Source organism: Penaeus monodon, chromosome 1 (genome assembly GCF_015228065.2).
Source record: "Penaeus monodon isolate SGIC_2016 chromosome 1, NSTDA_Pmon_1, whole genome shotgun sequence".
NCBI lineage: Eukaryota > Metazoa > Arthropoda > Malacostraca > Decapoda > Penaeidae > Penaeus > Penaeus monodon.
This window is the reverse complement of record NC_051386.1, coordinates 50,326,696-50,331,688: the sequence shown is the minus strand read 5'-3', so window position 1 is coordinate 50,331,688 and position 4,993 is coordinate 50,326,696.

Sequence of the window (4,993 nt, the reverse complement as noted above, 5' to 3'; positions counted from 1 at the left end):
AACAGCGAAGCCTCCGCGAAACTCTCTTGCTCCCTCGGCGCCAGAGCTCGGGTCTTGGGCGATCCCCTTCAAGACGCGCTCATTACAGTTACTATATGTACCCCTTTCCTGTTAATTATTCATTATTTTCATTATCTGTTGTATTTTTTATTTATTTATTTTTATTATTTCTTTAGTAGTAGTTATTTATTATAGTTCTTAGTTGCTTGTACTTTTTTTTTTTATACTTTTCTTTTTTCCTCATCATCATCGTCCTTTCCCCTCATTATTATTATTATTATTATTATTATTATTATTATTGTTATTATTATTATTTATTATTATTATTATTATTATTATTATTATTATTCTCTCCTTCTCTCTCTTCTCTCTCTCTCTCTCTCTCTCTCTCTCTCTCTCTCTCTCTCTCCTCTCCTCCCTCTCTCTCTCCTCCTCTCTCTCTCTCTCTCTCTCCTCCTCTCCCTCTCTCTCTCTCTCTCTCCTCTCTCTCTCTCTCCTCTCTCTCTCTCTCTCTCTCTCTCTTCTCTCTCTCCTCTCTCTCTCTCTCTCTCTCTCTCTCTCTCTCTCTCTCTTTCTCTCTCTCCTCTCTCTCCTCTCCCTCTCCTCCCTCCTCTCTCTCCCCTCTCCCACTCTCCTCTCCTCCCCTCCCCTCCCCTCACCTCACCTCACCTCACTCCCCTCCCCCCCTCTTCTCCTATCTCTCTCTTCTCCCACTCTCCTCTCTCTCTCCTCTCTCTCTCCTCCTCCTCTCCTCTCTCTCTCACTCTCTCTCCCTCTCTCTCTCTCCTTCCTCTCTCTCTCTCTCTCTCTCTCTCTCTCTCTCTCTCTCTTCTCTCTCTCTCTCTTTCTCTCCTCTCTCTCTCTCTTCTCTCTCTTCTCTCTCTCTCTCTCTTCTCTCTCTCTCTCTCTCTCTCTCTCTCTCTCTCTCTCTCTCTCTCTCTCTCTTCATGCGTTATCTGTCCTGCCTTCGTTCCCATTGTCGTCCTTGCGCCGAGGGTCGACAATGCCTCAATAGTGTGTAATTTGGCGAGATATTGGCCCTTACGTTTTCTCTTCATGTGACTTAGAGATAGCAGGAAATGTCTTATTTTGATTTTTTTTTTTTCGTTGAATCGCTTTCTTTATTATATTCTTCTCATTTGTTCTCTTCTCTTTTGTTTTCTTTTCTCTTTTCTTTGTTTCTCTTCGTTTATCCTGTCTTCTCTTCCTCTCTCTTTTCTCTCGCCCCTCCCCCTCCTCTCTCGCTTCTCCCTCCTCCCCTCTCCGTTTTTTTTTCTACATCTACCGTAATTATCTGCTTGTGTCAGTTTTACCTGTAATGTTACACTGTTTACTTTGGACTTCTCACTCAAAGCAGACGACAGCGCTATTTGACGTGAAGTTACGTTTTCTTTTGAGTAAAAATGGTTAGGGTTGATAAGCTAGTTTTCTTTTGAAGACAAACTTGATTACGGGAAACGGCGAAATGTTAGCTTAGAGGAATATAAACACCAGAGAAGAACTTGGAACAGGACGGAGGAGGAATCCTTAAACAAAGAAAACGGATATCCAGGGCTGACTGAAGCATTATTCTCGAAGAATCTTTTCTCTCTATTTCACACCTACGTATTTGTCTTGCCTGTGTATGTCAGGGGTGAAGGGCGACTGGGAATTGTGGAAAAAGATCAACGTATGTGTGGGTTGAACTGATAGGGTGAAAAAGAGTGGGAGAAGAGATACAAATCGGAGTTGTGTAAGGGAACACTGCTTGAACTTTCATATTAATGAACTGTGATCACCTGTTATCTTTTTTAATAAATGGTGAGTTAAACGGTAATCAGATATGTAGTAATATTATCATTCTGAGTGTTCAATCATTTTTCCCATCTCAAGCCCTTTAGTTTCATCAGTGCTTCGCTAGAATTTAGAACAAATATTTATTTCGATTAGCACATAAATCAGCTGTTTTCATGTGCGAGTAGGATGGAAGTAACAAAAATTTCCATATTTTCTTAGAAATTGCACTCTGATAAGGAATTCCCGAAAAGAAGGTGTGTTTGTGATGCAATATTTAAGAAATTAATCGAAGCGCAAAACGGGGTGAAAAAAATGCTAATTTGATTGAAATGTGATACGTATCGGCAATTTTGGCTCGGCATTTCCAATGAGAGTATGTCTTTTCAATGAGATATATTTGGAATAGGAACGGAAGACTTAAGCAGGCCTAAGAGATATCCAGACCAGATGAAAAAAGAAAATCATTACTTACATCGTTCATCATAGGGAGAGATAACGGGAGAAGAGAGAGAGAGAGAGAGAGAGAGAGAGAAGAGAGGTGTAGGAAAGGGCAGAGGGAGGGGAGGGGGGAGATAGACAGACATGCAGACAGACAGAGACACAAACCGAGTTGTATGTGTATATGCATATATTTATGTATTTATATTTATAAAAGTATAACGTTCTTCATAATGCATTTTTATAACTATATATGTTGTTTCTTTCATTACAGGTAAGGAGAAGGAGTCCGTTGATACAATGCCATAAGTAGGTTTAAAAATGGGTAAGTGCATTCTGTGAAAAGTTATATTTAGAAACTCTCCGTTGCTAATTTTAATTTTTGTCTTAAGTTCCCTGAACATTGAAAATTTTGTTATTTTATGCTCGACTTGTGAGACGGTCTGTGGCTGTCTATCCCTCTCCTTCTTCGCCCTCTCTCTTTTGCTCACTTTCTGTCTCTGCTTCTCTCTCTCTCTCTCTCTCTCTCTCTCTCTCTCTCTCTCTCTCTCTCTCTCCTCCCTCCCTCCCTCCCTCCCTCCCTCTCCTCCCCCTCCCCCTCCCCCTCTTTCTCCCTCCCTTCTTCCCTCCCTCTTTCCCTCCCTCCTCCTCTCCTCTCTCTCTCTCTCCCCTCTCCCCCCTCTCCCTCCCTCCCTCCCTACCTCCCTTCATTCTCCCTCCCTCCCTTTCCGCCTCCTTCATTTTCCCTTTACACCTGCAGCCTGTGCTGTGCCGTAAAGCTGATACCGGGATCCAATACCCTTTCATATTTCATGTCGTAATGTCTTAGATTCGATACTTACAGTTAATTAACATGGAAATTCACGGGGCTTATTGCAACCTTACACTAATTACTGGTGAATTAGGGTCGTTTGCCCGCCGGCGAATTTCATATAAGGGAGACGGGGGTGTTGGTTACGGGCGAGGCAAGGGGCGAGACTGATCATTATTCGCCTTTTTCCTTCTTCTTTCTCTTGGATGTATTTTATGTCTTTTGTTTAGATTTTTAAAATTAATATTGGATATTAATTTTTAGATTTGAAGTGTGTGTGTGTGTGTGTGTGTGTGTGTGTGTGTGTGTGTGTGTGTGTGTGTGTGCGCGCGCGCGCGTGTGTGTGTGTGTGTGCGCGCGCGTGTGTGTGCGTGTGTGTGTGTGTGAGTGTGGTGTGTGTGTGTGTGTGTGTGTGTGTGTGTGCGCGGCGCGCGTGTGTGTGTGTGTGGTGTGTGTGTGCGTGTGTGGTGTGTGTGTGTGTGTGTGTGTGTGTGTGTGTGTGTGTGTGTCTGTGTGTGTGTGTGAGAGAGAGAGAGAGAGAGAGAGAGAGAGAGAGAGAGAGAGAGAGAGAGAGAGAGAGAAAGAGAGAGAGAGAGTATGTGCATACATTCATTTAAGCTTATTTATCAATGTTATATTATTTTAACTTTCATTTATAACGTACTCATCAATATGATCACGGTTTTGCCCTACAATCATAATGAAGAGTGCATTAAAATGATCATATCGGTGAAGTTATAGTTAAAAGTTCAAACTAACAATACATGCAATAAACTAATTTTCGAGGCATTAGCCTGGAAACACCATTGGACGCGGATGCCTTCATATGTATGTAAAGTATGTATATCTTAATATACAACTTCATATAGAAGTCAGAGTGGTAGTTTTCGCATGGGTAACCACACAGCGAGATTGCTTAGGCGAACAAAAGGCGAGACAAGAGAGGGTGCCAAATAACACGAAGCCGAGCACCATTCAGTTGGAACCACGCGGGAATTGGCACCGCGAAGTACAGCCGCGACCGCGTGTTCCCAATCTAGTTGAGAAATGGACAGGCACGACGAGAACAGGAATGGGTTTGTTAACAGGTATCCTCGCGACGGAGATGGCGCCCGCCTGTGTGTTTCCTGAAATTAATCAGCCGCACAAATCAAGCCGCAAGAGTGATTGCGACGCCGACCGAGACCCGAGATGCTCGTGGAAAGTGCTGCTGCGTGGCGCGGTTTCCGGGCCTTGCGGGGAGATTTCTTCTTTTGATCTCGTTTCCGCACCCTCTCTCACTTTCGCATCTCCTCTCCCACTCTCTCAATCGCATAGCCTTTCTCCTTCTCCCTGATTGTTAGACTCTTCTCATTTCCACCCTCTCTCTCTCTCTCTCTCTCTCTCTCTCTCTCTCTCTCTCTCTCTCTCTCTCTCTCTCTCTCTCTCTCAATCTCTCGTTCTCTCTCGTTCTCTCTCGTTCTCACACTCTTCCATTTCCACAGCTCTCCCCTTTTCTCATTCTCACACCTCTCTCGTGTCTACACCCTCTCCCGTCTTTCTCCTCCTCATACCCTACTTCCCTCTCCCTTCCATCTCTCTCTTCCTTCCCTACCTACTTCTTTTATTGTTCTCCGTCCTCCCCCGGCCCACATGGAAACAGAGACGACAGCAAGCAGGGACGCAAAGTGTTCAAGCAGAAGCAGGCACGTTGTAGGCGACGGGACCAGCTAGGAGGGCGGGAGCAGTCGCCTTAGGTCGGTGTCTGTCTGAGGATGAAAAAGTACGGTAAAACTCTCTCTTTGTGTTGCAAGATACGTTTGGTAACAGTCCGAGTAATCGTGTCTGCGTGTACGTTGCTTCTTCCAGTTAAAAGACGGATCTGGATATGTTCATCCATCTCTCTCTCTCTCTCTCTTTTCTCTCCTCTCTCTCTCTCTCATTCGTCTTCTTCTCTCTTCTCTTTCTCTCTCTCTCTCTCTCTCTCTC